The 24610-nt window shown below is 38.5% G+C and overlaps 1 protein-coding gene across 1 annotated transcript in view; it reads left to right on the top strand.

Moving 5' to 3' along the window:
* The first annotated feature begins 2271 nt into the window (after window positions 1-2271).
* The window catches only part of chrm3a (cholinergic receptor, muscarinic 3a), a 76162-nt gene continuing 53823 nt past the window's right edge, over window positions 2272-24610 (top strand). The window contains exon 1 of the mRNA XM_084948981.1: window positions 2272-2536. The gene's annotated coding sequence lies outside the window, so the exon portion shown is untranslated. The remainder of the gene's footprint in view (window positions 2537-24610) is intronic.

Raw genomic sequence — 24610 nt, 5'->3', positions numbered from 1 at the left:
TTAGGGGCATTGAGTGTTGAGATTACTACCCCTAAGGTCTTTCTCTTGTTGAGAGAATGGTTTCATCATTCACATTGATTTTTTTTAGCTATTTTCATACTTTAGTTATCACTCTGGGTGTAACCTTTTTTGTGCAGAAAGCTCTGAGCGTTTTCTGTCTCAGTACCCATCAATGAAGAAATTAGATTTGCTTCTAGGCAGGCAGCAGTGTTTCAATATTATTTTGTTAAAGAAAATCTGTGAAAATCAAAATCCAGCTTGTCATCAATTTGTGTTTGCAGACGGTTATTGAATGCGATGCATATTTATTTGCATTATTCATCCAAACAGGATTTTTTTTTTTAATAATTTAGATTTGAATTTTTTTTCTGAAAAATAAACCACAAGTATTTGTAGTAACCTCACCATATATTTTTTACAGGTTCATTGTGCAGTCACAAACAAAAACACTTGTGTTTTTTTCTGAATACACCTTGCAGTTTTTACCACTTTTTGCCCTGCAGTGAACTTTGTTGGCAAACCTTTTCAGTCCGTTTTCTCCATATTTTATTCACTTCCCCTCAGACATTTTTTTTGCCTAACCTTTGCATACAGAACCTTGCTTTTTCAGCAAAAGCTATAGATTTGTTCAGTTACCATGCAGGTAAAAATGTATTTCCCTATTATTTCTGAGTACTGGGGTATTTTATTGATACCTTTGACTTAAATGAAAGAGACCATTATGAAGTGAAAACTGTGTCTGTAGACCAGTGGCCTACAGTAACTTTGTTATCAGTGTGCTCATGCAGTTCTTGAGGAATCAGACAGTGTGAAATTGCACGATGGTGAATGTTGAGGCTCAGCTTAGAGTTTGTGTTTATCAAAACTCTTATGCTAGATGTACTGGACTAGAACCACAGACTGGCATCTCTTTACTTTTTTTTTTTTTATTATGTATGACTTGGAAAAAAAATGATGACACAAGACCAAATATGAATTTTACCTGGGGAGTTCTGACACTTTTTTTTCTATTACATGCTTTTTACACTTTAGGTAAGTAATCTATGCAGTGATCATTGCGGTGTAGGTTATTCCCAATGTCCCAGATGTAATTTGCAACCTTCATTTGAAATGTTTGCTCCTTTGGCCTGGTGTAGACAATACTGAAATAAAATCTTTTCTATCAATATTTGTCCCTATTCTAACTTCATTATATAACTTTTGGTTTTCTGCTTTGAATCTCTATAAATTATCCAAGATTCTTTTAATACCCACAGATTAACCAGTCTGTGAGGTCACAGGCGAGTACACGGCACACCCAACATGAACACCACCACAGGCTTACCACATCAGCAGCTGTCTAAGCCATCCCTTGCATCTCCTTACAACAGACACAACATTATGTAAGCCGTTACACATATATACTCCAGCATCCAGACTGAAAGAATTGGTTCGGCACTTGCAGGGTGCAAACGAGGTGCCGATGGGAAAGCACACGCAGACAGTGTCATATAGCCTACAAGGCATTAGGATGATGAGAGAACTGTAACATGTTGGAGGTATTCAGCACAATATCCTATTCATCTCTCTACTCATTCTATATTTTCATAGAAATATTGCCCGCGCACTGGGAACAGGAAATGTGGGCCGAGGGTCTGCAGTGAGTCTGAGCAGGAAGCTCTGAGGTTTCATTCCACAAGTCCCTGCAGCCAGGCGTAATTGGCTTCCACATTCCTCCAAGGATTACCACTCACTTCTTATTTGTGTTTATATATAAAAAAAATTAAAACATTTGCTTTGGCTCCCTTAATTACGCTCAGTGTCAAAACAGACACTGTTTCCACTTGCCTTGTTTTTTTTTTTTTCTTACATTGGGTGAAATAATAAACAAGTGAGTGGACATTTCAGCTCTTATTGAACACATCCAAAGGTTTTCTATCTGTTTTTATGCGTAAGGATCGATGGAAGGCTACAATAAACAACCTGAAGATATTTTTATTTGTATATTTTATTTACAAAAATAAAAACAAAAAGAATGTGTATCATTGCTCGTAATATACGAAATATGAAATATTTTGTGTGAACTCAAAAACTTGAAGTTGCAGTTGGGCAAACGTAGCTAAAGCAGGGAGAAACCTGACTGTGTGGAATCGGGTATGACTTTTACAGATTTGTCAGTCTAATCTGCCGCTGTGTGCAATGACTTCCTCCGGTTCCCCAGAGCTATTGTCTATGAATGAATATGGACTTCTTTTATTCCACGGGTGTGCCACCTGCCGGTGCGTCACGGCTCCTCTGACCAATCCCGCCGCAGTGACTCGCCGTGCGCCCTTGGAGATCCCGCGGTGCTCCTGACATCGCCGCCCAATCCACGTCTCGGTGACAGTAGAAGGTGCCGAGCCCCATTAGCTTAGTACCGTTAGCGCTTCAGATGTGATTAGATTGGACTGCCGTACTGCTGATGTGCCAAACATGGGCGCGTGACAAGTTTCCCTGGATTGTCTTTTCCTCATCTACTTCTGCTTTTGACCGTGCACGCATCCGCAAACGATGTGAGGTAGGTGTGCATAAGACAAAAAGCGAAAGTTTGGGAAATATTTTGTCAAGAAAAGTATATTTTTACACCCCCACAAACGATTTACAGCTGCTTTATTGTGCTGCGTTTTTCGTCCCACAACGCTTCACTTTGAAGTTCCGGAAAATCTGAATAAAATTATTACATGCGCTTGTTTCCAAAGCGAAAACATTATATACAGGATAGCAATGCGGGTTCGATTGAGATCTGCTTTTGTTTAGATGCAAGTTTGAGAAAACAAGTGCCACTGCCGTCCGCCGGCTCAGCATCCATGCCCAACCCTTCGCGCTCTTCACATGTCTGTCCTGTAAAAAGACGACGTGGCTTCTGAATCGTTATGCTTTAGTAAAGTTGAAAATCATAAATTCCTATCATGAGCAAAATCTTGAATTACCAGAAGTTCGACAAAAATCTCCAAAAAGAAGCACATTTTCACCAAAAGAGGTCGTCCTTAATGCGCAGCGTGTTCTTCGTCTTGTGGCACATTCACATTATTTGCTTTCCTAATATAAAGAATTTGTTTCTGTATTGCTGTGGACCGGGAAGCAAATTAATAGCATTATTATATGGCAATTGGAAGGCATTTATTAACTCGAATGACTGTTTATTTATGATGTCCATAGATGGCAATGTGAAGGAATGTTCCCTCTCAGTGAGGGAACATTTGACTTTACACTGGATAATGAGTAAGAACAGAGGCAATGGCATCTGTGCCATAGTGCAAATATTTTCTTTTAGTCCACTGCAGCAGTTATTCATCACACAAACCAGAGTGTGAGTTTGACAACACAGTAGCTGTAAAGAAATGACAGACTCCTATACACTCTGTGATTCCTTTACAGTTTCTGTAAACCTCGATAGTTTTAATACGTTGCACATATCAACACTACCAGCATGTTTTTTATATCTATATATCAACAAAACCATTGTTAAGGAACAGTGCGTCAGGTTCCGTATCGTGCTGAATGCTGGGTCTGTGACAAGTCTGTTAAAGGGTGAACAGGAATGTGTTGCGATGATTATGACTTTCCATTGCCTCCTTTGTTGAGAAATGCAGCAAGGACATTCACAAAAGAGAAAAAAGACACATGAGAGAGAAGGTGAACAGCAATAGAGCTTTCACTGTGTGATGTATTGTTTGCGCCCCGGTCAATATTGGTTGACTAATATTTTTTTCAGGCTTTCCTCTCTTGATCGATGGTTTTGTTGTGGACGGTGCTACTGTTGTATTGATCATCATTATGACTTTTCCAAATAGGCTGTGGGTGGAGGACAGTACTACTGATCCTGGAGACAGGTCTAGATGGCTCTAAAGAACATGAAAATGTCTTTGCTTTTATCTTCTACACCTGTTGTTCTGCTCATACTGTAGGTTCCAAACTTGTTGATATCTACTGATATAAAAAATAAGATGTGAGGTATTACAAGTATTTATAGGACTGATGTGAGGTGATAGTCTTCTATCGTTGGTAAGCAAAAGTCAAACTGTTTCCCTCCACTAAGTTTGATCATTAGAAGGAGTGGCTTGGATTTACTTTTTGAGAGTTTAATGATAAAATCAATGCTTCTTTTATGCCTGTTTGGCAATACCTCAAGCACTTGATTAGCATAGAATCAACAGTAACCCAGGCTGCGACTTCCTGTAACAATACTGTAAATAGGCTGTACAAATCCATACAACAAAAGCGGCAGATTTCTACACAAATCCCCATCTTATCCATTTCAGTTTTTCGTTAAAGTGTGCCAGATGTTTTAAGCAATGACTGGCACAGACAGTGGTGCATATGTATTAAAAAATGACAGGCTGCATGAAAAACAAACACAAGAATGCAGAATACTAGATGAAATAAATAATTTATGATTCAGACAAAGGCATCAGTACAAGAGTAAAACCCTGAGGCTGCAGTGTACTTTGACTGGCACCACCAGGCTACTTTTAGAGCAGAAAATAGGAGACAGTGATGGGTATTTTACAGGAGTCAGCTGGCTAACTCCCCCATTGGGTTTCATTAGAGCTCGTCTTGATGTTAAAGCCTGTTTAATCCACTTTCACAGCCACACAGACCACAACAGAGCAAAGAACAGTGTCTATCTTTAGACAGCACATGGGCAGAAACTTTTCCATCTCAGTTCAATTATTAAAACAATAACACAAATTCCTTGTAGCTGGCCTTTAAATGTCTCAGTTTGAGAGGTTCCCTGGGCAAAACTGTGTGCTTCTGGTAATCACTGAAACCGATGGGACCGGTGTTTTCAGCTTCAGATAGAAGGGTGTCAATCAGTGCATGCTCAGTTATCTTATCCATAAACAGCTTTGCACTCCTTCCTGCATCCCCCCTTGTTCCTCCTGAGGGTAGATGGGCTGTTGCAGGGTGTGATTACGGTAAAGCCTTATGAGGTGAGTGCTTTGCCTGTTTGTCTTTGTCTCTGCTCTCTCTGGGCAGCTACTGTTGTTGTCCCAGGTTCATAGCGCCTGTTTTGCTTCAGAGACTCAATGCTGGGAAGACACTGGCTTCAGATACCTAATAGGCAGCTTGACATCTTTGACATTTAAAGCAGAAATATATATGTGTATATATATATATATATATATATATATATATATATTTTTATTTTTTTTTTAATTTTTTTTTTTTTCATTTATTTTAGGGCTGCGCTGCAGTTATATTGGCACCTAATGCAAAGAGCATATTTTTAACCTAGCATTTATTTGACAGTTCTTTATAGTTGGTGGCAATAAAGTGCCTCACTTAAGGCCTGGCAAAAATGCTGCTGTATGTTTACCTTAGGATATTGTGCATGTTCAGCACACAACTATACACACCTAACTCGGGATAATGCAGGTGAGGAATAGTTCAAGGGTCGGGCATTAGCCAGGAAAAGAAGAGTGGTTTATAGAGCTAGAGTGCAGATAGTTTGTGTTGTCTTTAGGTTTACAAGTGAATGTGTCAGCTGTAAATATTGCTCTGAGAGTCACTTGGCAGTTGTGCGGTACAGTAGAGTGTTTTCATACATGTTTGCAAATGTTTGCAAACGTGCTATGATGCACTCAACTTTTCTCTGAATTTTTCTTTTACTTCCTCTGTAATATGTCACTGCCTCTTTTATACCCTCTGACTCTCTTCACAAAGTAAAACCTCACTTGGAATTCATATTCATGACTAATATATGACTGCTCTCTTATGTCTGCTTTCTGCCAGTTCCTGTCAGATAAGTCAATAACTAGTTATCCTCCATCATTTTCTGGGGAGGTCCTGCGGGATACATTCAAGGCAAAGGATCGCTTTACTGTACGCATAGGGAGTGAGAAAAATAGATCAGGAACACGAAAACAGCCTGTAATAGAGTGCCAGAGCGATGTGTACGCTGTGAGTCAAAAGCTACAAACAACAAGTGGCCCAGTTCAAATGTTGGAGAGTTGTGACTGGTACAGAAAAGGAGAAATTCTGACAATGACGGATGTTTGAATTCACACGGACTCAAACTCTCATCACATGTTCCTTTGTTCCAATTAATGTTGTTGCCATTGAGGGCTTGTTTATTATTCTGAGTTAATATGCTTTCACATGGTATTGATTACAGTAAAAATTGCTTTGTAAATGAAACTCTAACATACAGCGGTCTTTCGTTTCCTCACTGCAGAACGGTTTTGCATTCACAGTAGCTCGTGAACATTGAAGTATACGCAGACCAAACCAACAATACGCTCCTTATACTCATTTGAGCTGATGTGAACCGAATGGTTAGTCATCCTATTAAAGTCTGGTTTGCCAACTAATAAAATTTTATGTGGGGATTGGTATTTCCATTTTCAAGTGTTAATAAGATGGCAATTATCCTCTGTTTACACATTTGTTTTAGCTTCAGTTTCATAATACTCAACAGCTAATAACTCTGAAATAAACAAATGCAAGACTCATTTAGAGAGCAGATTCGTGATACGTGTGATTTTGGGTGAAATGCTTTGATGTATGAGGAGTACGTGTCAGTAAGAAGAATGAAAGGAAAAAATGTGAAATGCTTAAACTTTGAGGAACACAACAAAACTCAGAGATAGTGTATTCAATAATCGTAAGAGACAGTGCATTTTTCTATTACACAAAAGAGTGCCTGGATGTTTTAAAGGTAGCTTTCTTTGATCATTTCTCTTTTGTTCCCCACACCGCTGGATTTTTGAAAGACCACGCCCTCTCGCATTTTCCAGACAATGCAGCACTTACTGTCTATTTTTTATCAAAAGATCTAAAAAACCTACGTATGATGGTGTAAATTGTCAAAATTACCACCTTAAATGTTCAGGCTTATCGAACATATTGTCTGACATGCCGAAGAACGCTACTTCTCATCATTAAGGTGGCACTATGTACTACACAGCTTGCTGTTATGGAGTATGATTACAAAGTGACAATGATTTCTGTCAGCAGGGTATTTTATACAATTTTTCAGACTGCGGGAATACCACTCACTGTGTCACAATCCAGTGCTTTTCCTACTTTAATTGCAATTGCTTTTATTTTGTTGTTCTTTACAGATAAAAACGGAGTTTGATTGTGCTCTCAGAGGCAAAAGACCGTAGGAAGTTGGACACTTTTATTTCCTTTCTCATAAACGTACAAATATTTGTCCTGTAGAGCCAAAAGGGTCATCTGCTAATGGACCGGGCAGTTCTAGCTTCCCGTCCCTCAGCAGTTTTTACTGCACTTATAGTACAGTAACATCAAGTTGCTCTGCACTTATCTGTCTGCTCCGCCCTGCTGCACCACACACATGCACAAACACAGTGCAAAAGACACAAGCACACAGTTGTAGCACAACACATGAAAAAAAATTAGAGTAAAATTGACTTTTTGCAGACATTTTGACTTGTCACACTAGAGAAAACACAGGTGAATTACTGCTTTACCTGTCCCATCGCTTACTGAGACAGATAATGGAACTGACTCACCTGTGCTTTTCCTACTGTGACAAGTCCAAATGTCTGCTGTGAAAAAGTAAAACTGCAGTAGAGACTCATGCTGGGCTGGAATGAAACAAGTGCATTTGAATGCACCAACACGACCACTTCTTCTATCGTTCCCCCATCGTTACCTTAAGACCACCCCCCCACGACAATGATAAGCTACTAATGGCATGCCGGGGTTGAAGTAATGCTATTATACATAATAATAAGTGGATGATTTACACATGCTATTAAAACACTTATGTAATAAGGCTAATCTATATGATTCAGTGTGAATATTTGTTTTGTGAGAGATGTAAGTAAAGAGAAACATGTGGTACAACAAAAAATGCCTTATTAATTCTTCTAGTCTTATATATCACGTAATATGCTCATGCACTCGTATTTCTGGAAATTGTAATGATGCCTTTTCATTATCAGAGATGATGGCAGAGAAAGCCTATTTTACTAATGTCACAACATGGATCTCCTAATTTAAAAGTAGATGGAGAGCATTTGAAGTCTAATCATTCACAAAGTTAGATGAGACGATGCTTTGTGATTTGGTTCCTGTCAAGATGAGTTTGTCAGACTTTATCAGTAAGTAAGTTCTTTTTAGGATTTCACCATGAAATTTTTTAGCACATTACAACTGAAAAAATGCCTGCTGCACTTTTTCTTTTGTGTTTTATCCAGTTGTTTGTCTCTGTCAGTCTCTCTTGCTTTTGTAATCCAGCTCATGAGGCTCATATTAAGTGAATCAAATTGTTTGCAAGGCACTCAGCTTGAATGCGTATCCTGACAAAATCACATTTTTTGGTGTTTTGCAATGGTTCATCTCCAAATCATGTCAGAGGTTGGTGTAAGGTGAATAATCTTCTATCGCAAGTACAACCTCAGTTCCAATTTGTTGTGCAACAAAAGGCCCTCCAAAAAGGGTTACTAATAAAGAAACAGACAATTTGTAACAAATTTGGTTAATTGGCAACAGGTCAGCAACATGATGGGATATAAAAAGAGCACCACAGAGAAGCAGAGTTTCTCAAAAGTAAACAGAATTCAACAGTCTGCAAAAAAATGCACAGTTTCCGAAAAAATGTTTCTCAATGTAAAATTGGAAAGGCAGTATTAATAGTGAAAGATATATGCAATGCAAATTTTAAAGCAACATTTATTCCCATCCAAACAATGTCTTTTTCAGGGAAGACCTTGCATATTTCAGCAAGACAATGCTAAACTATATACTGCATCTACTACACCATGTGGCTTTGTAGTAGATGAGGTGCTGAATTGGTCTGCCTTCATTTCATATCTTTCACCAGCTGAAAACATTTGGCACATCATAAAACAAAACATAATACAAGAAAGACACAAGGCTGTTGAGCCCTTATCAGACAATTTCCAAACATCACCAACTGGTCTCTTCAGTTCCCAGATGTTTACAGATGGATGTTAAATGAAGAAGGGATGCTACACAGTGGTAAATGTGGCCCTGTCAAAACTTTTTTTTCTTTAAGTTCAAAATGACCATTTTTCTTTCTGAAAATGGAACATTTAAAACATCTGATATGTTTTCCATGTTCTATTGTGCAAAATATATGGGTTTGTTGGATTTGCATATCATTGCATTATGTTTTGATTTACATTTTACACAGTGTCAGAACTTTTTTGGAATTGGGGTTGTAACTCAGATGTGTTTCATCTTCATTCATCCATCAGAATGTGTCTTAAGCTGCTTTACATCTATGATGTACCTTGGTTTTTCTCTTTCATTTAACACCTGTTGTGCAATTAAAACAGGGCGGATGATCTTCTACCAAAGTTGAACTCATAAAAAACTACTCAAGGAGCAGCATGTGGCATAAAAACAGACAGTGGCAAAAAAAGTTTTAAAAAGGTCACACGGTGATCAACAGCATTTCTTAAAATCCTGCACCTGTGTTCATCTTGATGTTGTGATTTTTAAGAGTAGTGTCAATTTGAATAGACTTTCTAACTCTGGTTGATTTTTGTATAGTTTTGATTGCATAGATATGATACTATGGGCTATTAAACAATTTTCTAGAAAAAGAAGAAGAAGAATGTGTTAATAGTTTTCCTCAAACTGAATGTTGAACTTCTGTTCTGTTTATGAAGCTTGTCATGAAATCATCTGTTCTTCCCCATCCATCAAGAATTTGAGCAGATGCTGCAGTCATGCTTTATGGATCAAATGTTGTGTTACGGTTATTACATAGTGTTACACACCAGTTTTTGTTACTCATTAATTTGCTTATTTTTAACTGCACTTCAGCTGATGATTATCTGTTGCCTCTGGTGTAGCTTTACACCCGTCTCAGTATTATCATTCCTTGGAGTTTGCACCAAATGTTAAAGTTAAAAATGTCGTGCTCAAAGTAAAGTCAAATGAAACACTCTTCATGACACTTCTTTATGTTTCCCCTGAAGCAGGTCTAAGAGTGGCAATTTATGCCGTTTTTGAAAGGTGCTTGATCCAGTGCCTGTCTTTGAATCTACCTTTTTCGTCTGGTTGATTGGCATTTAAGTAGGAAACAGTCAGTTGCAGAACTTGTTCGAGGCTAGGGCAAGATGTAGAGCATGCCCTTGGGCTAAACTCTGTAGAGGGGAATTAATTGAAGCCAACAAGGCCCTCAGCCTCCAGGCATTTTAGCATTTGACTCCAAAGCAACAAAAGTGTATTTGTATTTGTTTCCTTAGACTTTCGCCAATTTGTTTTACTGTCAGCGAGCTGCTTAAGAAGTGTTTGGTTCGATACTTTATTATTTTGTACTCCGTGGTGAGTTATTCTTATTGGACAAGTTGAAAGCTGAAGCTGGAATTAGAGAAGAGGGACACAGATGTGCAATGTTTTATGGGGATTTCGCGTTCTTCTTAATGGAAAGTAGCGCACATCCTTTCCTGAAGCAAGGGAAGTCAAATGAGCCTAAAAGTTAATGCAAATGATTCCTACAAGTGCTTCCACTTTAGTTGATTACAGAGTCAGTGTTGGAACAAACTGTGCTACTGCACCCTTTGTCCGCAATATTAGGATAATACGGCACTGAAATTAGTACTATATATTGCTTTCAGAATGGTAAAAAAAAAAAAAAGCATGTTTCAAAAGTAGAAAGACAGGGATTCATCCAGCAGCAAGATAACGACCTTTGGAAGAAAAGACTTGTGGTGAGTTTAAATGATCAAACACCAACATAGTCTGTGGGCGTTCAACCCCATCCTGCTGGCTATGAGCTGGAAAGGACAAAAGCAAAACAGACTAAAAGTGCAATAGGGTAGGAAGTATTGGTTTAACTTTTCGGTGAGTCATTTATATTGGAGATGTTTTTTCTAAACTTTCCCCCCATTAATGACAAGTTTTGATACCTCAGTATATATCTTTAAAGACATGGTTTGACTATTAGAATGGTAAAAGAAAAAACTTCTGATGCAAACCTTGTCAGAAAAGAGCTTCAAGGGTTACTCCAGGGTGACCCTGATTTTTTTTAAAAAAGGAAAAGCAATACATTTTCTTTTAGTATCATAAGACATTGCATTGCATCAATTTCAGTAGCCCCAACAGATTTTTCTTTAATGCACAGCCACTAAAGTTTAGTGAAAAAATAAAAATGTAAGCTTTACCTTTGTGTTTTTTTTCTTCAGAAGGTAATAGAGAGCAACAGTACTGATTTAGTGTGGATCAGGGAAAGCCTACTTGCCCTTGCTGGTATTTTCACTCCTCTACCTTTTGTGGATGGTGCAGTATAACTCTTTAACATCTACCTGGGGATTACTTCCACTTAGCAAAGTGATAATAATCTCAAGGCCATTGCAGGAATGTGTGTAACTTGGCATGACATGAAAGCTTTGTTGGAGAAGTGCAATGACATGAATCACTGGACAAGGCTTTAGGAGCAGTCGTCTGTTTTTTTGTGCCTTTATCAGCTGTGGACACCCTTGGCAATAGCAAACCTTATCACACATTTTTGCCACAGAAGAGTTGGAACATTATTTGTGTAGCCTTGGATCTAATTTCAAGTCAGTGTAGAAAAAGTTCCACTGATTCTAGAGGTCTTACAGAAATGAAGTGATGTGAGGGAGCACCAGACAGCCATAGTACATTAAATTTAGTGGTGTCTTTAGGATGATGAGCAGGCCAGGAACAACAGAGGATTGATGGAACTGCAGAGCGAGTCTCCATACAAGTTTTTTGGCAGGGTAATGTTGGTATTAAAAAAGGAAACTGTTTATTGGCTTGGTACCCTCTGTGTTTCTATGAAATGTAATCATAACCTAGGGCGAACATATTTATTGCATACAGAGGCAACACAGTGGACTTGCAGGAGTTGATTATTTATCAATATTCTGTCAGCTAAAAATATAGTGTAAACATGAAAATTCAATGGTTGAATCATGGTTGATTTATACATCTGGATTCCTGGCATGAGTTCAGTTTAAATCTCTTCAAATAAAAGAGGCAACAGAGAAGACAAAGGACACTATGGGCTTGTGTTGTCGCGGTGTAGCGGGGCTGGCAAAAGCACAAAGGAAGGCGCCATCTTTGGTTTTAGTTTGGGAATTTTGCTGCTTCAAACAAACCTGTTTACGCTGAGCAGGATGAAGGAGCACAGCTGATGTTGTGTTCATATAGATTAGGAGGCACATGCAGATTTGCCATTGCCTTTTTGGCACAACATTGCATCTCAGGCATTCTGTATTACTGTCAAATATTTGCTCTCATATAGATGAACTTTTCTGACATTCAAAACAAATCGCACATATCTTCACACGTATCATGCTGCCTCCGTCTCAGCTGCGTGACTGAAGCTGGTCGAAAACACGAAGGGCAGGCAACGTTACCTTTGGATTAGTTAGCAAGCTATCAAACAGCACGTTTAAAAGTCCGTCCAAAAAATGTTGGTTTACATCTTCCTTCATTTGAAGTTGGTTTCACTGGTTCCCCCCTTCTGTTTTCGGTTTACACACTACCAGTGGAGCGGAGGAGATGCTGTCCTGCTGCTGATTGCGATCACAACACTGTGAATGTGTGTTTGTTTGTTGTGATTAATGCAAAAGATTCAGGACTTGTATGATCGTTTAATTCATATTTATATTTTGGAAGAAATGCAGCAGACTTTATTGTAGCAAGTGTTACTTTGGCAGATACAGACAACTATAGGAGTAGGAGTTGCTTACTGAGATCTACTGACTTAAACAATTCTGTTTACACTGGCACTGTTTATTTTTTCTGCAAATAAATTATTCTGCCATACAGCAATTTATTAAATACTATTAATTACAATATAATTGTGCACGTAGCTTTGAATAATAATAAAATAATAAACTATTGGAAGCGCGATAACAGAAGGCATTCTGCTTGTAGGGTGAGTTGTTGCAGTTCTTCTTTCGAGAGTTCACATATTTCATTAAAACGGCGACATATTGTCGATGACCCCGAGCACTCCTGAAGTTTTCTTCCAGGCGGAGCCACCTTTTTGTTCTTTCTTGCTGTTCGTGTGTACTTAACGGATCTTTTTTATCCAGATTAGTCTCACTAAAGTGCTTTAAAATAATCTCATTAAATCTCATTTTCAACTGAGCCACGAAGGGGCAGTTAAGAGTTTGCAGTCATCTTTTTCCTAAAGCTCCTGTCGTTACATCAGTCGCATCCTGCTTAATCCTTAATCTCCAGGGGAGATGGATACCCCTGTGACCTCTTTGCTGTCTCTCTGTTTATTATTTGTACTTTGGCTATCAGGATCTGAGGTGATATAATAAGTTAACAATGATCGACCATTCTTTGGAGCGCAAGTGAAACACAGTCTGAGTAATTTGCCTGGTTTGGTAATGACCCCGTTTATTGTGTCTCAGCTTTGGACAGGAGTTTGAGCAGAGTGCTTTGCTTTCCATATATCATAATCAGGATGTGGCAGAGGTTATTTACATTGTTCACAATCCAGTGTTTGGGCTCCTTCTTAATTCCGAGTTTCACTTCCAAGAACTATCCTGTGCTAATGTGAAGAAAGTTAATCACATTACTGCCAGACCTATGTGTTTTAATTGCTAGTGGCTGGGTACAATTGGGATTTAAACCACTTGGCCTGTGCTGTAATGCTTTGTTAGTGAACAGTAACATTAACAATGCAAGAATACTGAGAGCTTGAGAGTCTGTAGACAGTTGAAATTCCTCATGTGTTTTGACTCTTTCAGTCTTTGCAGCACCAGGTGTCTAAAGCAAGATTTATTTGTCTCACCGCTGAATGTGTCTAAGAGCAGCCGGAGGGTGAAATGCGAAATCTGTCAAAATGCTTAAAACAAAGTTGTGTTCTAATCAGGTTATTTATGTGAAACAGATTGTCCGGGCAGATGTTTTGGATGCTCCGGTTTACAGAATAATTATCTTAGTACAGGAAAATGTGCAGCCCTGCAACTTTTGAGAGCATGTGCTGATTCAAGCAGTATTAAACTTTAATGCATCTTGTAGAGATCTGTCACACAGTGTATCAACTTCTCGACTCTCCTGCCCAAGGCTGTAGTGTGTACTTTTATTAATGCGTGTCTGCAGAGTACAGTGCAAGTACTTGACGGGACTAAAATGGCCTAACCAAACAAATTCATTGAATCTTACTTTATTTGGGTGTAGGAGAGAGTGAGAGCTTCAAGAAGAATTCCCTTTGTGTCCTTATGAAATGGTTCAAAGAGCCATGGAAAAAAAGAAATGACAATTCATGGGGCAGATGTTTGCATCCAAGGCAAGACATTCTTCCCCTGGAGCTGCAGTCACTTTTCTTTGTTTTGCAGAACAAATTTGAAAACATGACTGCTGCCAAAGCATAAACATTTTCTGTTAAGTTATGTAAGTTTGTTATCATTACTTCCCCGCCACTGGAATGGCAACAATGTAATACCTCAAAAGAAATAATTACTATGTTTCTGTCTCTGCTTTTGAGCTAACAATATGCTACGGGTGATAAAAGTAGTAAGTGTCCGGCGAGTCAGAAAATAAAGTTTTATTGTGTCGTAGCGTTGCTGAGTCACTGCTTTGAGAGTGTGCACTTATTAGGAGATTTTTGGGGCTGTTTTTAATAAATCTCTTGCTTAGCTGTTCGTTATTTTATTTACCTCTGTTGTGCTATCTTTAGTCTTTGGAGATCTTCGTGTCACAGTATTTTTTTCATAGTTGCATAATTCAGAGGAATTTAGGGAGTGGAATAAAAAACCCTCATCTCTTAATAATCACTGAATTTATTTACTCCTAGAGTGCTACTGGGGGCATCCTTTTCCTGGCTTATTTTTTCTGGTTCACAGACTTACAGCATGTACTTCTTGTTCTTATCTTTCATGCACACTTCACATTGATCCCCACTCTTCTCAATTCCTCTGTGTAAAGGCACCATCCCTCACCACCATTAGCAGGTCTCGTTGCTGTAATGGTATGAGCGTGTTCACACTCAATGAAAGCAACAGTGGAAGGGACAGGATGTGGCCCAACTTAACACAACACTTGTCTGAGCAGCAGGGTCATTTGATCTCTGCTTGTGCTTCATCCATCAGAATGACACATGCAAATAGCCTGGTGTACATCCATAAGACCTCTACACATCAGTGGCTCCTGGTCATAAGTCTTGCCTGAATGTGGCTGTGTATTTTTAAACTTTTTGCCCCTGGAGTTGTGAAAGATTGAAAGAGCTACCGTCATGTGCCACCCTTTATATTAAGCTATTTAGAATACATAAGGGAAAAAAGGATGGTATGGTGTATTGGAGATTTACATTTTCCCATTTGATAACTCACACATGCTCTTTTTTTGGATCATGGCAGAGATAGACAGTAAGTAAAAGGTACAAGGAATAGAAGATATAATATTTGTGAACTTGAAGTAGCAACTAGAGTAGATGGACTCTAATCTGCGATGCCTGGCTGAATTTCACCCCGAGGTGATTAGTGGACACAGGAGATTAAGAGTTTTGTAGTCTCATGTGTGTGAACCTAGAAAGAGCTCCTGTATTATCATCATGTGACTTCCAAACCAGAGAAAATAGCTAATGTGATAAAAACAAACTGATCCCAAAACACATCAGTAAAACCAGCAGCGTGTCTCTTAATGGGATTTGCATGTACAACACGTTCTGCAATTGTGCAGTTTTCTTTCTATTAATCCCAAGCTAGCAAAATATTTTTGACATGGTCTATCAAAATTTAATGACACCCTTTCCAAAACCAGCCATTCCACAGTGCCAACAGCGTCTTAACTTTTTTTTTTTTACTTGATCTTGCACCTCTGAACACATGGCAAGTGCAAGGTGTCATGTTGATTCAAGCGACTGCCCTGAATGAAAAGAAAGTGGAAAATTCATTTAGCTCAAGTTTGAGTGAGCAATGTATCACATTTATGATGAATGATTATGAGTGTTTGAGTTTTTCTTTAGGTTTCAGATTTCTTCAGAAGTAGCTTTCCGCATGTGCTTTGAAAAAGTCCCGCGGTTTCACAAACCAGTGCTGCTTTTAAATTCTTCTTCATGAGTGTCTGACTGTTTTGGAATACTTGAAGAGATGTCATGGTTGGTGTCGGATGTGTGCGCAAATCCATTTTGCTCCATCACTGGCTCGCCATTTGCTTACACCGAGTATAACGAACCATTAATTCGCCGCTGTCACTTGCCGCTCACAGTCACTCAAAGCAAAATTAACTCTTGAGCCAGCAGAGCGAGGAAGGAACAAACGCCGCTGTCATTCTAAACAGCAAACTGTGAATCAGTTTGTGTTGCGTTAATAAGGTTGTTACGCTGTTCTCTCTAATGCGTTTTGTTTTGATTGTATTTTGCATTTTTGTAATTTTATTGCTTCTCATTATTCCACAACCTTGTATTTATCTGTGCTGCACAGATACTTTGAACAACAAACGATTCTCTCTCCTGGTGGGTGATAGTGCTTCATTTTTATTTACCTATTTTTTAAACAAAGCATTCCCTAAAACACCGAACAGCCTACATGTTATAGAGCAGCTACCACACAGATATTTATATCTAAGAGATTACTTCTATTTGTGTTTGGGGGTAAGAGGGTTTTTGTGCCTCAGCTAAGTAAAAAGAAAATCAAGATTTGAATTCTATTTTTGCAACTAAGACAAAGAATGCAGAAACGTGTTAACAATTAGTTAAAAGAAATGAATCTATAATTCAAATAACTGAAAGTACTTGATAAATAGCTAAAATCCTTAGCTTTTGCTAAAGCAGGATAAGCAGAGGTGAAAAATTCAAAATGGCAAAAATCTGCAGCTGACTCCAAAAACAAGTCAATACTGTTAGTTTCTATAGCTAATTTCTCCTCTTTAATAAACTGTGCAGTGGGGGATATGTTTAATGACTTGCCCATTGAAATTCATTAAGGCCTCCAGTTTTTAATATTAGCATTTTAAAGCCTGAACCATGAAATAATTTAAAATGCTATAAAATGCTAAAATGCTAATAAAAAATTTGTACACTTTATTTAGTTTCTTTTTTGGTGGACGGGTGGGGATAGAAGTCATGGTATTGGCCATATATTAACTATAATACATTTAGCTTTGAACGGTTAGAGACGTGGTCACTTTGATTGACAGATGGATGCCAGCATGGGTGGTTGTAGCCTGCAGCTGTGTCTCGTGCTTTGCCTTAGCTAATTCAAGTCACTGAAATAGACTTCTTTGTGGTGTTGGTGATTTCTGGAAAATTTCTAATGCAGTTATCTGGCAAATAATTGCTCCTGCCTGTCGTTAAGTGTATTGTATTGCATTTGCGCAACAGCTTTTATTAGTGACATTCTAGTATTTAATTAGTATGTTACATAGCACCATTTAGTAGTTATATTTGCCCCGTGTGATGCACTCACTCTGAAGTTGATAACTTGAGCGGGTAGAGCTCTACCCTCTCATCCATATATGGTCACTTTTAGCTCCAAATATCCAACATTACAGAGCCAAGTTTTTATCATCCAGCCTTTAAAATCGGACTGGTAATGTCACGTTAGCTTTATACAGTCTATGGTTTTGCCAAACCAACTGCGTAAAGAATAAATCCAGATTTGTACAAACTGCACATCAAAGACAGAAATATCCAGATTAGCTGTTAATCAAATGCCATTGGATCAAAAAAAAAAAATGTCTTTATCGAAATAATCTGATTGATATTTCTTCCTTTGAGACTGCCTGACTGGAGCACTGGAGCAAAATCATTACCTGTCCATCTATGGAGAAGTTTTGGCTGTCATAACTAGAGACGCACTGGTCAGCCGATCATGCTCAGGTATGTCTCGTTATGAGCCGGTCCCTTTCAGTGGTGCAGGTGCAGCCACAAGCCAACAGCCTCAGTAGGAGCCTCGTTATGAGCAAGAAAAAGAGGACAAAGTTGTTGTCCTGTTATCTGGTGATGTCATAAACATACTAGAAAATGCCATGCCTTTTACTATTCAGGATTATTATGAAGTTGTGTTTTACAGTTTATTACATTTTTATTACCTTTTTTATTCAGTTTCTTATTTTATTTTATTTTAAGTCCTCTCTTTCTCCCTCTGCACAGCATTTTACTGGATCTTCACTTTAAACGCTCCGAAAATAAAGCTCAGATCTCTTTTCTGTTATAGCTCAATTTCACTATGAAGATCTTGGGGGTCCCCATTACTGTTTATGACTTACTGCTTGTGCAGCATTAAAAGGTCAAACTGGACAAATAACTTGTGAAAAAGCAAACAAATGGCCTAAAGATGCTTTTTTCCCATGATTTCTAAATGCAAGGTAAACATATCATTCTCTCTGAAGTGACTTCTTGCACACACAAACACTTCTCGGCATTATACATGCTTAGTTATGGCCATAACATATTAAAAAATCACCCAGTAAGTCTCACAGATGTATGAGAACAGAGTATATTTTTTCTGTGTGTGTGCTTGTGGGAGACAAGCACACACACAGCTCTGATTAAAGAGATCAAGGGGGCCAGATTTAACAGTGTGTTTCTCCTGATGTTGCAGCACCGGCCTCTTAACCACATTTTTCACCTCTTTCCTTTATTTAGGTATTTATTTATTTATTTCATGACACTCCACAGGAAGTATTTCATGACTATCACTGGTACAGAAAGATGAATATTAGAAATAGCCTTTGTCTGATTGATGACCATCTTCATTTGAAATCCTAGAATATCCTTTTGTTGGTACTGGCGATGGAACAATGCAGTTAAATTCCTTTGTGCATGAATAATTCTTTTTGTGCCTTTTGGGACATTGTAATATAGCCCTCTTTCTCAAACAGTTGTGAGCTAAATGGAATTGGAATGAAGCACAGTGTTTGGGAGTCAGTGTTCTCCCATTTCTGATGACCGATGGCAGAAGAGAGATGAAAAGCCTAATGTAAAAAGCCGTGCCTCTGTTTCTTTTCCTCCCCACCTCCTCTACTCTCTGCTTTCCTCCCTTCTCACCTAAGCTGCAGTGGATCTTTTCAGTGTCATAAAAGAATGCAGATGGGTCTGCCAGTCCTGTTCATATACACAGCAAATAGATGGGGAAAACATGCAGCCACATATTCCGCCTCTTCTTCTCCCTGCCATTCATTCCATCCTCATCCTTATTTCCATTCCCTCTTTTTTCCCACCTTCTTTCTAAGTTATGGTAGTGTACTTCATCAGGGAAGTACCAACAACCCACACAGTTTTGGCTGATTGAGCATGCTAAGAGCTTTGAGCTTTTGGGATTCTGAATTCTTTTATGCTACTTTGTGGTATTTGTAATGATGAAGCCCTGGATGGTGGCTGGATGAATGGGTTTAAGAATTTCACTCTGTGCAGCAAGGATACCCATCATTTGTCAAGCAAGCTGCATTCCGCTATCCATCAAAGGCAATGCTATCCATTAACTTGAATGTCGGTGAAAAGTTTACTTGTACACCAGCTGGATGCTATACATTCTGAGTCAGTCATAAACAGAAAATTGGTTTGTTCTTTGAACATTTTGCTACCAAACTCTAGGGTTTTCTTTTTTCCTTCTCTGTAGTTAAATTGACCAGATTTTATATAAAAAAATCGACTTTTTAGGTCTGTGTTGCTCAGTTAGTGGTCCCATTTGGACTAATAGTTACATTTATTTTTTCCCTGTATCCTTCACACCTCTGTGCCTCACGCCTCCTCTTATGCTGTCAGCACACATTCACAGTATCTCTAATTGAGCTTTTGGACAGCCTGCCCGGTCTCAAACGCTCCACGAGAGATAAAAGAAATTTTGCATTGCAACATCAAAGGGTCACCCCCCCCCACTCCCCATCACATAGAGACACAGCCTCATCCCATTCCACTCCGACACTCACCAAAACATGTTAAGATCAAATGAACATCTAAGGTCATAGCAGCTACTAAGGGTTAATGATGTGGAGACCGGGATTGGATTTTTTAATTCACACTCTGGGCAGATAAATACCCTCAACCCATGCGAGTCCCATCCTTCCACTGATGACTCATGCACAGCCTGTTTATTTAAAGTGCTTAATATGAATACATTTGCCTGTAATTTGACTTGGCTTGGGTTAGACCTGTCATTATCTGACACTGTCTACATCACCAGGATCAATAGGCTGTTAATAGGAGCATATCTAAATTCATGGCATAATGGCATGAATTATCCTCTAGTACAGAGGCTTAGTTCAAGTTAGAGGTAATTCACAGTGAAGTGGCACATTCCTGAAATGATTTTTTTTTTTTTTCTCCTTTTTATCAGTTCTAAATCGCTTAATGTAGTAGCATTTTTCTTTACTTGGTATAACTCTTACATGGGTTTTCTTCAGTATGCTGCTTTATAACTTATATAGAGAGCCAGAGGTTTTAATCCACTGACCCTGAATGATAGAATTCATCTAAATAAACACTTGAAAGTGCAGGTTTCTCTGTGTATTTGTTAGTTTCAGTTCAAAGGGATAGTCATTAATGGGGTTTTTTTGTATTAGACTTGCCATTCAGCATAGAAGCTTTATCAGCCCAGCGGGTATTTCAGGGTATTTCAAAACCTATTTACTGCATGTGAAATCAGCTATGGTTTCAGTATATGTAACTTTGCTGAAATACCTGTCTCAAATGCAAAGGCCAAAGAAAATTCCAAGTACCCTGTGGAGTAAACAAACATACATTGTTATTCATCAAAACGTTTGTTTGTGTATTCACTATAGCCACTGCAGAGCTGATTGTTTGTGCATTTTAAACACAAACACAATGTATGTCTCTTTTGCTTGCTACGACCACAAGCCAGTACTAAGCCTGTAAAAACAAGGAGGGCCTGCTCGAGATCTGGTGATTTTAAAAATTAGATCGATCAGCTGATTCTTTTTCTTCTTTCAAACACACAAAACATAAACAGATTTTCCTAGCATATTTTTGTTTTATTGTCAGTAGAGCCCAATATGTTGGCCAATATTAGCTATGCACTGCTATATCAGTATCGGCATTTATAAAAGCCCACAAATTATAATTTAAAAAGTAGAGACAGGAGAAACACCCTTCAACTGTGTTATGAGTGTTGATGTTGGATAATTTGTCCACTAGAGGGCACTCTCCAACTTCACTGTTGGCAATATGAGTTTGGAACGCTACAAACACAACAACCAGCTGATATATAAGCAAATAAGCCGCAATATTTTTCCACAATTTCTTAAGGAAATCTGTTTGTGTTGTTTGGGACTGACAGAAGCAATTATTGGCATATATATCAAAATATCGGCATTGATAATAAAAATCCTTTATCGGTCGTAACAGTAAGTCATGGCAAGTTGTAGATTACCCCTTCATGCTGGTTGTTGTGTTTATACATGTAGCATTACATGATATGCATTACGCTGTTATTATGCTGATCCCAATGTATTGACATATAGTTAATACTGGCATACTTATCAGTCTCTAGAAAGAGTGCAGGAGCCTGTGCACATAAGTGTGCATGACTCAAAATAAACAAATTATCCTAATAGTGGTGAAATTCGCAGTGTTTTTTTTTTTACTTTACTTTTTATTATTCTTAAAGCGAAAATGTGCCAGTCCAAACATCACAAATGCTTAAGTCTTGTTGTCTTTTGACATGAGAGTGTGTGGCAGCTTTCCTTTTGAGATTTCGTGGTACTGACCTTTGAGTTTATATTTGGATCACAGATTGTGCCTCTAAAGAGCTTAACTGTCTCACATTCATGCAGTTTTTTGGAAGGTCGCAAAGACCTGTTCTGCCATCACTGCTGATTAATCTGAAAACAAAAATTGAATGACTCTTAAATCTGTCTAAAAATTGGCTCTGACGGTGTAGATATTGTCTCGGTGTGGACCACTTCAGAGAGAAGAAGATTTAACATGTGTGCGAGAGTGAGAATGCCTTGGCAAATTTTCAAGGCCTTGTTCAATGTCTTGTTTCCTGGAAGCAATACACAGCAAATATCTATCATGCAGACAATTTGCAATATTTTTAACTTCACGAAGCAGATCACATGCAATGTGTTCAAAATGTGTCACTGACAGAAAAGCAAATGCCACAGTTGAAAGTTTTACTTTTTGCTCTCAGTGAATGAAGTGAAACCAATTTAGATCTCAGGTTTAAGTTCTCTGATTTCAACGTGGAATCTCTTTATTCTCTTCCAAGCTTTTAAAAGTTATGTCCCGTAGTTCATTTTATCTGCCCTTTATTTCATGCTGTTTGCTCTCAGTTCTCAGTCTCTCTGCCTCATTTTCATTTCCAACCCTCAACTCTTTCCTTCCTTTAAAGCCTCATGGGCTTTATAGTGGCTGCTTCTCTTCCATCTGTTTCCCAATCAATTTGTTCTCATTTCCTGCCAATTGGTCCACCTCCATGGGCTAAGGCTCATTTAACAGGAAGCATCGCATGTTGAGATCATCAGCTGTAGTTATGGTGATCAGCCTGTGGACCTTTTGCCGTCAGGGAAGCTTGCCTGGATTTTAGCCATTTGTTTGAAGTTTTGAATGTAGCCCTTTACAAGACCACTGTATGTGTTCGTGTGAGGACATGACAGTGTTTAAGCAGATGGTTCACAATTTCACTCATTTTAACAGCGTGAAATTTTAATGAAGAAAACATTGTGCCTGTGGTCAGGCTGCTGTCAAGGTTTCTGTGGTTTGACATAGGAACCTTTTTTCTTGGTAGCCCGATTTAACAATCCGTTATTTGTTTGATGTGTCATGGAAAGACAACTGACAGAAGACTGCCAATCATATTTATGTTCAGCGTGTGTAAAACAAAACTTCCTCACAGTGCTGTGAATTTGACTCCCTATTAGTTTATTGCAGCTTTCTTAAACGCGGATATCTATTATCACTATCATGCATTTTTTTAAAGACTGCCACAACGGCGCCTCTCTAATCTCTTTAGGCATTAATGTCTCACCCATACAATATTACTGTTAGAGCTGCTGCTGTCCTTCACAAAGCCAATCTGGAATTCGTGTGCTTCTCTGAGCACAGAAAACAGAAGGCTTACAAAAAAATCCTCATTGTCCTCACTGATATGTCAGAAAGATTTTCTTTTTCTTCCCCTCTCATAAATTTTAAAGCAAGCTTTAGGTCACAAAGTGGTGACTGAGTGTTGATCGGGAGAAGGCAGAGCAGCTCTGCTGGCCAGCCAGCTGCACACGTATTAAACTTGAAACTATGAGTTTCAGAAGACACTGAGGAAAAGTGTGTGGAATGTGTGCAGTCTGCATAGTCCAGTTAAGGTCTTATTATTTTGGTTAAGCCGTTTTCAGCCGTCTTTGATAGCCTACAAATTAGTTTTCCAGTTTATATGCATAAACCAATTAACAGATGAGCCGTGTCCACCTTTGTGGCATGACAGCTCTTTTAACTTAGGAGTATTGTCCTTGCAGTAGCTCATCTACCCCACATTTAAATCCCAGTGCATTTTAAATATTATAAAGTGCACTTTTTAGGAAGATAAACATCTATACTATGCTTATACTGTATGTAGCACACAGTATATACCATGTGTATGTTGTCTATCATCTTTATGGCAAGCTAAGACAACCTTAATGTAGTTTAATCACATTACCGCTGTATATAATACACAATACAGAGCTGTAGTGTCTGTCTGCTGCTCATGAAGTAGCCAGTCTTATCAGTGGGAGCAGATGGAGAGCGTCCAAGTGAGAGGCTCAGTCTGGCTCCATGTATGTCATAAGTAAGAGGATGACCTTGGCTGAATCTCAACTGCAGTTCAACCATAAGAAACAGACTGTTTCTTTCTGTCTTTCTGTGGATGTCTATGTTTCTGCCACTCTCACAGGCACATTCATACAAACTGCTTTGCTCCTACACATTCCCATATGCAGTGTTACAGCTGAAGACAATATATACTCCTCCATACATTTATAACACGCTCACTGAGGCTCTTGCAGACCCTTGCATGCAGAAACTGAGTCATTTGTAGCATTTATCGCAGTAGAGTAAACTTTTTTTTCTTTAGTGAAGTTTGAACCCTATTTTCTATCATGCCCAGCAAAACTTGAGGCTCTTAAATTAACCCGACACTGACTATTTGACTTGTAAATATAAATCCTAAAACACATTAATGAAGGGCAGTTTTACTAGGGCCTGTGCAGTTGTTCTCACTTTTCTGCTCTCACAGTTTAGGATAAACATTCAGTGAAAAGTGATATGAATGGATTTTTGGCCAATAAAATTGAAGAGGGCTGCTTGTAGATTTATATTGGACCAAAGCTGGGTGAGATAAGGGGCTCAGTTTTGGAGAAAGAGAGATATGAGACTTTAAGTGATAGATTTATGAGATTTTCACTGGTTTACATACGTGTTTTAGTTGTTGCCACTGCAGCTTTACCACATTCTCTCAGTCCTTTCTGTTCTCAAAACCCATTAGACCTATACTGTATGTGTCTTCTTTAATAGATGTCAGATGCACAGGGAGTTTCTTTCTTCTGGCACCATCAACTTTTATTATTTTATAATGCATCCAGAGGTACATCTGCCCATTGTAAATTCCAACTTACAAAGAACTATTCTAAATAGAGATTCACTCTAAAAGTGGGTTGCAACATGCAAACAAGTCATTATGTAAGATTAGTTCTTATGTTAGAGTATTTAATTAATTTTTTAGGGAAATCT

Source organism: Perissodus microlepis, chromosome 13 (assembly GCF_051167445.1).
Source record: "Perissodus microlepis isolate ML-2025 ecotype Zambia chromosome 13, ASM5116744v1, whole genome shotgun sequence".
NCBI classification, from domain to species: domain Eukaryota; kingdom Metazoa; phylum Chordata; class Actinopteri; order Cichliformes; family Cichlidae; genus Perissodus; species Perissodus microlepis.
This window is presented reverse-complemented; position numbering and strand designations above follow the sequence as displayed.